This window comes from Myotis nattereri (assembly GCF_964212035.1).
Source record: "Myotis nattereri genome assembly, chromosome: 10".
In the NCBI taxonomy this organism is placed as follows: Eukaryota; Metazoa; Chordata; class Mammalia; order Chiroptera; family Vespertilionidae; genus Myotis; species Myotis nattereri.
In genome coordinates, this window is record NC_138085.1 from 32,195,079 (window position 1) to 32,207,864 (window position 12,786).

Below are 12,786 nucleotides of genomic sequence, written 5' to 3' on the forward strand. Positions count from 1 at the left end.
TGAATTAGGGTTTGATAACAAATTCACCAGAGTCTTCAAGATCATCTTCCCAGTGGTTGATGCTAAATGAATATATATGATAGAATTTTGACCAATATAATCTGAGGATAAGTATTCCAGGGGTTTATTTGAAAGGTTGCTACACTGATCCATCGCATGTAAGAAATATGCAGGGTTATCAGTGCTTTTATTATTATAAAAGCCAGGCTTTTAGGTGTGGTCTCACACCCCGCAACCCAACACACAGGGCTTTTTGTATGGCTTGCAAAAGATTCAGATTCTGATCCATATTTGGGGACAAAGAAACCAAAGGGTATAAAGGGAAAGCTTCCTCCATATTGGGGGACCCCTGAGTCACTGTACTAGTACATGTGAAACATCTTAAAATAAATGGGTTTATTCTGAATCTCCCAGTACTCCTGTGTATTTTTCGGTCACCTGGTAAATTCTGTAACAACATGACCCACAGCCATGTGAACCCCACACACAATGGTCTAATGGACTGCAACTAGCCTGAGGCTGTACTGCACCGAATTCCAAAATGGAATGGAAACTTTGGACACTGGCTTTGCTTTTAGATCTATTGAATTGGCAGCTGCACTCTTTCTAGGACTGGATTAAGGGAAATGGGACTTGAAAAACCAGGGTTGTATTTCGTTCAAATGAAAATCACTCGTCCTCCCTTGCAAATCTCAGACAATTCCAGATATTGTAAGGACACCACCCCTAGCACTCAGTGGGGGAAAGGATACCCCACTTCCACTGCTAACACTAGCATCCCAGAACAAGAAGTTTGAAGGTTGTGAAAAAGAAAATAGAATTATCAAACAAAATCCATGCTTTAATTTAGAAGGATCTTAGACATTTTTAAGTGCTTTTGCATATGTGTTGCATTTTATCTTCCTGATAACCCTAAAATACACATATTTTTTCTACCATCCAATTGGTGAGGACACTAGAATTCTGAAGTCTTATACCAATTCTCTAAGGCCATAAATTAGAAACATGGTCAAGGCTGGAGCCCAGGAATTCAAACTCTGAACAGGATGCTTTTTCTACTGCCCTATGGCAGGCCATCCTAAGAATAAATAAAATGCTTCCATTTGACATTATTGGTTTTTGGGAAATACATTGCCATGTCACAGAACCAAAGGAGGAAATCATAAACAGCAAGAAAAGAAAATAACATCTTACTAGGACAATTCCTTGAGCAAAACATTTATGTTTTTCACATTCAGTTTAACCAGTTAAATAAATTTTGCAATTTACTGCATTGTTTCATGTTTCAGTCGTTCCTTACTTTTTAATGCTCAGTCTTCCTAGATTCTTTGCCCAACATTCCCCCTATACCATCCTGGATATTATCTTCCTTATTTAGTATTTAAATTGCATTTTCTAGCATTCAATCTCCCCTTTTATCTATCCATCTTAGTTTTCATATGTAATTAGTTCAGCTACTTCAGAAACTAATTTCTATTGAAGCAGGATTTTTGGACTGGAACACCCGGTGTTCCCCTGGGCAGGATAGTTCCCCGGGTCCTTTGTCAGTCGGAGCCAAAGAATGAATCCATGGACGGAAGGAGGTATAGCAAAGGTGGAAATTGATTGAAGAACAAGTACAGACTCCCACATGGGGAAGGGGAAAGAATTTCACAGCACAGACTCCCAAGAGGGGAGAGGGAAAGAGTCCCACTGAGTTCCCTTTAATATGGCTTATAAAGGCTGCAGATCCTTGTGCCTTGGTATCCCCTCTGATTGGTCACTATTTCTTTGGACTGGTTACTATAGTAACTCCTGAGCTCAAAGGTGGAACCCCACCTGGGACTGTGAGGTTTTCCTCCCTCCTTCCTTATTGTTTCCCTATTCCCTTTGGGCTTTCTTCTTCTCCCTTTAATTGAGGGCTTTCCTTCCCTTTATTTTGTAAATATTTCCAGCTCCCTCATTCTATGGAAATGTACTTGTTGCAGCTTTTCAGCCCTGTGCTCCTTCCATGGTCCCCTTAATTTCTAAAATGTCCTAAACCTGTCTTTTTCACCCCTAAAAATTCCTGTTTCACTATGAACTAGGTGACAAGGACACATCTGAGTGTGGCCTACTCAGACAAGAATATTTTGTTTTAATAAGAAACTTGTCTGCCCGCCTTTGATTCCTGATTTGCTCCTGGCTATACAGCACACAAACTCCACCTTCCTTTTTCATTCCTGGAAGCCACAGATACCTGAGCACAGGGGCTTGCCTTTGAGTAATTGTTATTTTTAGGCTGTTAGTATGCCCGAAGGAGGGCTTTATAGACTGTGTCCTCTGGTGAAGTAATCCTATGATCCAACCAATGTTTGCTTACAGGCCCGGTGAGAGTCCTCTAGTCATGCAAAATGTGCATTAAGTATGTTCATTTTTATTGTGAAATAAAAAATCAAATGTCTCTCTTCTAGACAGATAACCCTGGGGTAAAACTGAACCAAAACTATTTCCTATGCCCAAATCTTTCTCTATCCTGCAAATCAGCCTTATTTTGCCACCATCAGTTACTCCTTGCACTAAATCCCACCAAGGGCAATTTTCGTTTAGCTCACTAATTCCAATTTTGACTACTGTTATTTACACATCTCCATAAGGGCTTGCTTCTAAACCTCATGATTCCAACCTCCACTCCACCTCATCCCCTTTCAATCCCATTCCTACATTTCCAGGTTTCCTTTATGCCCATTGCCAGAAATGAGGGGTTTTATCTGCGGAAGCCCTGGTTGAGAACGCAACGGAGGGACCAGGGTGTTTTGTGGCTGCTTCCTTTTTATCTCTCTGCTAGTCCCAGTTCTTAGTTCCCCCATCCAATCTGCCTTTTTTTTTTTTCTTCTTCTTACATATTTTTATTGATTTCAGAGGGGAAGGGAGAGGGGAGAGAGAGATAGAAACATCAAGGATGAGAAAGAATCATTCATACCTCCTACTGGGGATCGAGCCCACAACCTGGGCTGGTGCCTTTGACTGGAATGGAACCTGAGACCATTCAATCTGCAGGCCCAAACCAGCCAGGGCCGATCTAGCTTCTTTTTTGTTGGAAATCACCTGCCCCACCATAGTCAGCCGCTAATTCCCTCATGTGGACGAAAGGGGCCACATGCTAACCTGACAAGCTCAGGGAAGGCCTGCATGGCAGTCTTGCAAACGCTAAGACCTAAAGTAACCACAGCGGATGGTCTGAAATTAAACTTTAATTAAAAGCAGTTATGGTGGGTAGTCACATCCTAGGCCAGTATCTTCCCTGACAAGCTCAATCTTTATCTTAACTGAACTTATTGTCTTTTTGTATCCGCAATAACATACCTTTGAAATGTCAGGGTAATTTGTAACTGCCCTTTTTCTGGACCCCTCAGGGCATAACCAAATGTCCTGGGCATTAGGACAGGTACCACAAATCCCTTCATTGTTATTGTTATCATGTTAATTGTTGATGTAACTATCCTGTACCCACCTAAGTAAAAGAAGTAAGTGTCTATGATTTTACTTTATATCCAATCCCAGAGGTTTTCCCACTTTGCTTTCTCCAGTCTCACTAATCTGTCACCAATGGATTTCATGGAACCCACCTACATCTCGTCTCCTCCTTTGACTGTATTATATAAAAATAGGTAAAAACAAACAAACAATCAAAAAATCGCCATTCTCTGGAGCATTATCCCACCCCATGGAGGTTCTGCTTCCCGGCAATTGTTGACAGTTTGGCTCAAATAGACTCACAAGAATTCTTTACAGGTTTGAATGTTTTTATGTTAACACTCAGTCTGGATAGTGATGAGGGCTGTTGGGGTATGTGTGGTACAGTTAATGGTTTTGAGCCTCACCTGGACGCATACTTCATAGTTTCTGAAGAGAGGATTCTACAGGAGCACAGTAACCATCTCCTCCTGTATCCAGTGGTCTACTTCAAAACTTTCCCATTGGGTCCTGTTATCTGTTAGGTAGTACTTGATGGGAGGGATGATGGCAGTCATGACATTTTTTCAGCTCCTATTTTCTATGGAGTTTGATATAAACCACATGAATAAGGAGTCTTTTGCACATAAAGCCTCTGGAACCTTTGGGAAACTTGATGCTTTGCTGAATTCAGTAAGCACCACCTGAATCTCAAATTGACCTTTAGTTTATAGCTGGTGGTACCGGGGTCCGTCTGATCATTTCCACACTTAGCTAAGCCTCGCTGCAAGCAAAATGATGATCTCTCTTCTTTCTAAAATGCCCAACTGACCACATGTTTCCTGGATGGAAGAGGTTTTCAGGATGTGAGACTTACAGTTCTAAAACAGGAAACAGCCCTTCTGGCCTGTTTTAGTGATGTCTCAGTGATTGAGCATCGATCTATGAACTAGATGATCACGGTTGGATTCCCGATCGGACCACATGCCCAGATTGTGGGCTCAATTCCCTAGGGGGCATGCGGGAGGAGGCCAATCAATGATTCTCTCTTATCATTGATGTTTCTGTTTCTCTCTCTCTCTCTCCATTCCTCTTAGAAATAAGTAAAAACATATTTAAAAACAAAAAAATAAATAAATAAAACAGGAAACTTCCAGGACAATTGGGTCAAGTTGGTCATACCTGCTTCCTCAAACTTCCTGGACAGATAGATACACATACCTGGACATGACATTCAAAGCCATACACTTTGTCTCCCAAGCATCCTCTCACAGAGCAGCTTTTCTCCCTCCCAGTTCACTTTTAACTTCCCTGATGACAAATCCATAAGACCGCTTCTAGGTTCCTGAGATATGTGGGGAGATCTACACCAATAATAAGTTAGGAGCTGATGTGGTGCTTCTCTCTATTCTGAGGGTTGATTCATCAGCCTTTGGGAGACTTGAAAGATAACAAAGGAAACCCAACTTTGCCTTAACCTTTAACCTTTAGTTTTTTGGTCTTCAAAATATACCATAATCATCTTAAGGGCAGGGGTCATTTTTTTTTTTTTTTTTTTTACTATTATTGTTAAATGTTGCTTTCTTTTGTATTTCCCAATCCATTTGAAATACTTGTCAAACCCAACTTATGAACATGTATTTTTCACCCATAAGTATCCACCAGGATCAAGCTTTTTCAAGGGCCTCATCTTTGAGTGCGAAGTACAGTGAGTTACAGGAGTGTTTTCACATGCATCGAGCAATTTATCCCTTCTCACTTTTTTTCTTCCTGTATTGCATCTCCTTCTCTATGCCACAAATTTTGCTGTGTCCCTAGTCCATCACAAACATTTTTTAAAAACATATTTCTTTATTGATTTCACAGAGGAAGAGAGAAGAAGAGAGAGATAGAAACATCAATGATGAGAGAGAATCATTGATTGGCTGCCTCCTGCACGCCCCCTACTGGGGATCGAGCCTGCAACCCAGGCATGTGCCCTAGGCCGGAATGGCACCCTCCAGTCTGCAGGCTGACGCTCTATCCACTTAGCCAAGCAGGCTAGGGCATCATCACAAACTTTTTTACATAGTTCTCCCCAGAGTGGCCTTGTTTATCAGACTCTCAGACACTTTTTGACATATGGTCTGTTTCTAACGAAAATGTCTTGTATTTATATCAGTAACTGCAATTGCTGCACATGTCCACAAATAATTTGTAATTTTAAACATATTTCTAAGAGGCAATTGATATTTTATTTGACCTGGCAAGACAGATACCTGCTTTGTTACTGAAAAACGTTGTACTCTATTCAAGGGACTTAAATAGTACTATATCCTCCATTGCTTTCTTTCAACTACCCCACCCCGACAGGCACAGTGCCTTACAGACATTTTGTGTAAGTGAAGAAAGCACAGATTTTTTTGAAGCAAGTGATAAAAGTGTTTATTCTGTCACGATCTTTCCTGATACTTCTCGGATTACCCCAGGCAGCAACTCTCTTGCACTGTATATGACATAAGTTCTGTATGGTTGACAGCATATTGAGAAACAAGAATAAAAGAAAGGAGAAAACCCCACACTGTTTTCCATCCTGAAGGCACCAATTTACTGTCCCTCCAGTAGTGCCTGAGGGTTCCCTTTCCTCCACATCCTCCCCAGCACTTGTAATTTTTGACTTTTTGATGCTAGCCATTCTGACAAGTGTGAGGTGATATCTCATGTGGTTTTCCTTTGCATTTCCCTGATGATTAGTGATGTTGAATATGATTTTATATTTTTCTTGGCTATCTGTACGTTTTTTTTTTGGAGAAATATCAACTCAGGTCTTTTGCCCATTATTTGATCAGATTGTTTTTTTGTGTTGTTGTTTTTTGTTGTTGTTGTTGAGTATACAAGTTCTTTATATATGCTGGATATTAATTCCTTATCAGATATATCATTAAAAATTTATTCTCCCATTTATTGGGTTCTTTTCTTATTTTTATTTATTTTTTGATGGTTTATTTCTTTGGCTGTGCAAAAGCTTTTTAGTTTCATGTAGTCCCATTTTTAATTTTAAGTTTTGTTGCCATTTCCAGAGAGATAAATGAAAAATAAATTAAGACCAACCTCAAATGAAATGCTTCTGTTTTCTCCTAGAAGTTTATGGTTTCAGGCATTAATCCATTTAAGTATTTAATCCACTTGAGTTTATTTTTTTAAATGGTATTGAGTTCAGTTGTTTTCCTGAGCAGAATGCAAGGGTGATTTCTTTCCTGGGTTCTTATCCAGATGGATTAGAAGAATGAACCCACGGACAAATGTGATAGATAAAAAGGATGGAAATTTATTGGAAGAAAATACAGACTCCCATGTAGGAAGGTGTCCCAAAGGGGTAACCCACTAAGCTCCTTTTTTTCTAAGGTTTATAAAGGCTGAAGTTCTTTGTTGCTTCATACTCCCTTCTAACAGGTCACTATATCAGCTTTAAAGCCCAAACCCCAAGTTGTGTCCCCCATTTTCTCTCCCCCTTCAGTGGTAGAATTCTGTATCTCTTGTAAAAATCTGTTTTCCTCTTTCTCCCATTTGTCGGTATTTGTCTGTCCTCTGGGAAAATTTGTTTCCTTTTTCTCCTCATACTCTTTGGCTTTTCCTATCACCTGTGAATGGATAGCTTCCTCTCCCCTTATCCCGTGGCACCTCTTTTTTTTCCCCCCTCTGTAAATGTATGCCTATTAACAGCTCCAAGCCCTTGCCTATGCATTCCTCCCCCATGGATCATCTTTATTCTTAAAACTCCCTAAACCTGCCTATTTTATCTCTAAAACTCCTTTCTGTATAAGGGAGTCATCTAGTTTCAATTATTTTACATGTATCTGTCCAGTGTTTTCATCATTTATTGAAGAAACTGTCATTTCAGTATTGTTCTCCCAAAAAATAAAACCACCATACAACTCAGTGATTCTAGTTCTTGTTCTTCACCCAAAGAAAACAAAACACTAATTTAAAAAGATATATCCATCCCTCTGTTCACTGTTGCATTATTTACAATATCCACAATAAGGAAACAACCTAGGTGCCCAATGATGGATGACTGGATAAAGAAGATGTGATATTACATATGTATACCCACACACAATCAAATATTATGCAACCGTAAAAAAGAACAAAGTCTTGCCATTTGTGACAACATGGGTGGAACTAGAGGGTGTTATCCTAAATAAAATAAGGCAGACAGAGAAAGCCAAATACTGTATGATTTCACTTATACGTGGAATCTAAAGAGCAAAATAAATGAAGGAACAAAATGGAAATCGACTCATAGATGCAGAAAACAAACTGATGGTTGGCAGAGGAGATGTGGTGGGGAATCGGTGAAAAGTTGAAAAAGAATAAGAGGCAAATACTTCTGGTTACAAAATAAATAAACCATACCAATGTAATGCACAGCACATGGAGTAATATCATAAGACTATGCATGGTGTCAGATGGTTACCAGGTTCACAGTGGTGATCACATCATACGCTATATCAGTGTAGCCTCACAATGTTGTGCCCCTGAATCTTAAATAATGTATGCCAAGTGCACTTTCTTACTCTTCTTAAAGGAGAGGGCATGGGTTAGATATATAATATTTAAGAGACATTTACAGAGTTGATAACTGGCTGGTTAATTTGAACTACCCAATTCCCCAAAAGTCACCTTGCATAAATGTAGATGCCTTTCTTTCTTTCTTTCTTTCTTTCTTTCTTTCTTTCTTTCTTTCTTTCTTTCTTTCTCTCTCTCTCTCTCTCTCTCTCTCTCTCTCTCTCTCTCTCTTTCTTTCTTTCAATTAAATTTATTGGGGTGACATTGTTTAATAAAAATTATATAGGTTTCAGGTGTACAATTCTATAATACATCATCTGTATATTGTATTGTGTGTTCAGCACCTCAAGTCAAGTCTCCATCTGTCAGCCTTTATCCCTGCTTTACCCTCTTCTACTTCCACTGAGCCCCCTTTCCTTCTAGTAATCACATTTTGTTGTCTGTGTCTAGGAGGCTTTTTTGTGTGTTTTTGTTTGTTTGTTTGTTTGTTTGTTTGTTTGTTTTGCTTAATCCCTTTCTCACGAAGCCTTCCAACCCTCCTCCTCTCTGAAAGCTGTCAGTCTGCTGTCTGTATCTATGAGTATGTTTCCGTTTTGTTTGCTAGTTTATCTTATTCATGAGGTCCCTTTTTAAAAATTCTCTTTTCTTTTCTTCTTCAAGCTCAAGGGATTCAGTCTATTTTTCTTTTGCATATAGCACTGCTATTAAACATGTCATACAGAGAGAAATAGTTTCTTCCGTTTCATCATTTTTCTGTTCCTGAGCATAAGAATTCAAACTTTTATTTGCTGTTATTGTTAAGAATTTATGCTATGCAACGTGGGGATAACAAATGTGTGGGAGTTATATAGGTCTAGAAATTTCACCAATTTATCTTAGACATGATTCCTGGTAGAGTCAGTGTCTCCATTCTTCTCACCTCACTTTTATTCAAAAGGGGTTAAGCATTACCTACCAATCACTTAATTTTCCAACAATGCTTTTACTTTTACTTTTCAGCACATATCATGATAGCATGATTATGCATATGTTATCTCCTCTCATTTGAGTATCATTTCTACTCCTGTTGTCTTGGATAACTGTCTTTGTCCATTCCAGCTGCCATAGCAAAACACCACAGGCTAGGTAGCTTACGAACAACAAAAATTTGTTTCTCACAGTTTTGGATGCTGGAGTCCAAGATCAGGGTGCCAGCAAGACCACTTCCTATGTAGTATTTTAGAATATTCATTCTCTCATCTCAGTTTTATTAATTCACTTAGTAATGCTGCTGAATGAAAGTTTTCCTAACTCGCCACCTTCCTCCACCTGGTGTCTGCAGAAAGCCTATCACATCACATCAAAATTTTTACTTGGTTCTTCAAGAATGAGTTAGTTGCCATCTCTAGAAGGACTTTTCTCACCCAAAGATGGTCTAAGTATTCCTTATGTGGGCCCATGCAGCATCAAGCACATGTCCTTATTCTGTTTCCTGCATTATCTTCCCACTAAACTGGCCATTCTTGGATGGCAGGGTCATTGATGTTTTCTGTTATCTCAAGGCCGCAGGCAAATGTGACACTCTAGTGCCTATCATAGTATTTTAGAAAATTCAATCTGCGACCTCAGTTTAATTAGTTCACTTGGTAAAACTGCTGAATGAGTTTGCTAACTCTTTCTCCTTTACCCAGTGCCTGCAGGAAGCATACCCATGCCTTCATTCAAGACAATGGAAGTGTTTCCCACCGTTCCATTGATTTTTGGAACAAAATGAGAACTTGTTCAAATAAACCCCTAGTGTGGCCAGCACATAATTCTGCTCTTTTAATATAGACCCTACATATAGTGAGCCATATTTGTAATCCCTTCATTTACAAGCAGGGGCTGTCACATACAATTGCTTCAAGGTTTCCTCTCTTTATAACAAACGGGACACTACAGAACGCTGAAGACTTCAGCTTTCAATGAATTAATAAAATGCTCTCCTTTTATATGACCTTCTCCATTTTCATTGCCTCTGATTTGACCCTCAAATTCAGCTCGTTTGAATTAGAAGCAGCCCTCCAATCATACCAAAACAAAATTTATTTTCCTCTAACATCCAAGTACCGTGATCATTCCATCTTTTAGAAATATAACTTAACAAATAGAAAGGCTCTTGGAGTAGAAATTTGTCAGTTATTTAAGGACAAAAAAATGTGACTTGGAATAGGTTCTTTCAGAAGTGAAATTTCTAATTTCCTTGAATATTCCTGTAAGAGATACATATTTAATTCACGTTTCTTTGGGAAGCCTTTCCTTGATATCTCTCTCTCTCTCTCTCTCTCTCTCTCTCATTATATATATATATATATATATATATATATATATATATATACACTTCTCACAATGTAATTCCCATTTAGTTATGGGGCTTTGGTGAATGATGGATCTTTTATCATTGCACTTAGTTATGTTATTCCACATTTATTAATTAACTAGAGGCTCAGTGCCCCAAAATTTGTGCACTCGGGGGGGAGGGGGTGTCCCTCAGCCCGGCCTGTGTCCTCTCGCAGTCTGGGACCCCTCAAGAGATAACGACCTGCTGAATTAGGCCTGCTCCCAGGTGGCAGAGGACAGGCCCAATCCCTAGGTGCAACCACTGGTCGGGCTCAGAGCAGGGCCGGTTGGGGAGTTGGGGTGCCGCCCCCGTCATGCACAGAGTGGGGCGGATCTGGAGGTTGCGATGCCACCCACAGTCACGCTCAGGGTAGGGCCGATTGGGGGGTTGGGGCACCGCCCCCTGTCACACTCAAGGCAGGGTCGATGGGGAGGTTGCGGCACCACCCCGTCACGCACAGAGCAGGGCCAATCATGGGGTTGGGGCACTGCCCCCTGTCACGCACAAAGCAGGGTCGATCAGGGGGTTGGGGAGCTCCCCCCTGTCACCCACAGAGCAGGGCCGATCAGGGGGTTGGGGAGCAGCCACTGTCACACTCAGGGCAGGGCCGATGGGGAGGTTATAACTCTACCCCATCACACACAGAGCAGGGACCTTGGAGGGGGGGTTGGGGCGCCGCCCTCTATCACCCACAGAGCAGGGCCAATCAGGGGGTTGGGGCACTGCCACTCTCACACTCAGGGCAGGGCCGATGGGGTGGTTATGGCTCTACCCCGTCACACACAGAGCAGAGCCCGTGTGGGAGGGGGGGGTTGGGGCACAGCACCCTGTCACACACAGAGCCACAGGGCGATCAGGGGGTTTGGGCGCTGCCCCCTGTCATGCTGATCCCGGTGCCGGGAGGCCTCGCGGCTCCGCTGATCCCGGTGCTGGGAGGCATATTACCCTTTTACTATATAGAATAGAGGCCTGGTGCATGGGTGGGGGCCGGCTGGTTTGCCCTGAAGGGTGTCCTGGATCAGGGTGGGGGTCCCCACTGGGGTGCCTGGCCAGCCTGGGTGAGGGAATGATGGCTGTTTGCAGCTGGTCACACTCCCTTCAGGGTGGGGGTCCCCATGGGGTGCCTGGCCAGCCTGGGTGAGGGGATGATGGCTGTTTGCAGCTGGTCACACACCCTTCAGGGTGGGGGTCCCCACTGGGGTGCCTGGCCAGCCTGGGTGAGGGGCTGAGGGCTGTTTTCAGGCTGGCAGGTGATGGAAGCTCCCAACCGCTCTTTTCTTTCTTTTTTTTTTTTTATTCTGGGCCAGCTTTAGCTCTGAGGCTCCAGCTCTTAGGCCTCCGCTGCTGAAAGTAGGCATCTGGTTTGTTTCGGTTCTATAACCGAAACTCTGTATCAACTCCAGCTCTGAGATCCGGGCTAGCTGAAAGCAGGTTTCTGGGGTTTTGTTTAGCTTCTATATTTGTAACTATGTTTCAAACTGCAAGTTCAGAGTCCGGCAAGGCAGTCGGGGAATGTTGGAGTCCTCCGTCACTGAAGCAAGCAAGCCTCATGTTAGTTTCAAGCTGCCTGGCTGCCGGCCGCCATCTTTGCTGGAAGTTAATTTGCATATAGCCCTGATTAGCCAATGGGAAGGGTAGCGGTCGTACGCTAATTACCATGTTTCTCTTTTATTAGATAGGATAAATATAATTGCACATTTAGTTATGGGACTTTGTGGCTTGTGACTTTTCTATCATTCCATTATAAACTCCAGGAAAGCTGGGGTATTATAAGTGGTTGCTGAGCATATGATGCGGTACAAATATTGGTTTAATGAAATTAGATAACTATTGGTTGAGTGAAAGTGAATAAACAAATGTTTTGAAAATTTATGCCACTCTTAACATAAATCTCCAGCCACTCTATGCTCCCCTAAAAATATGGTATGCAGAATTAAATATGTTAAAATGGAAGTGATGTGGGCAGTGGAAAGTGGAGCATGCGCTCCTTTCCGTCTAGTAATTCTTCTTCTTCAGCTTACTGATGCAATGTAACTTAGCAGTAAGACTGGGAAAAGACGCCATTAATTCTCCCTAACTTCACTCTTTCCTCATGGGTTTCCACAGAAAGTTCCAAGTTCTTTTACATAATACTCAGGTCGCTGAGTTATAGCCATCCTTGCACAATTAATCTGCAGGCTCCTAAAGAACAAGGCATGATGTTATTCCTTTATTTTCTCAGATTTTTAATATAGTAGCCAAAACAAAGAAAGGGCAAAACACATTGCTGTGGGACTGAGTTAACTTAAATACCTAATTCATGAAAGAAAATAAGAATAAAAGCTTTATTGGGCAAAGTGATTTACCAAGAGTACATACATCGGTGGAAAAGTTACTTTAACTCTTGTCCCTTTATTACCAACATCTGGCTGGGTTCAGGCATTATAGTAATCACAATGATAGCGATGTGCAAAGTGTTAGTAGCA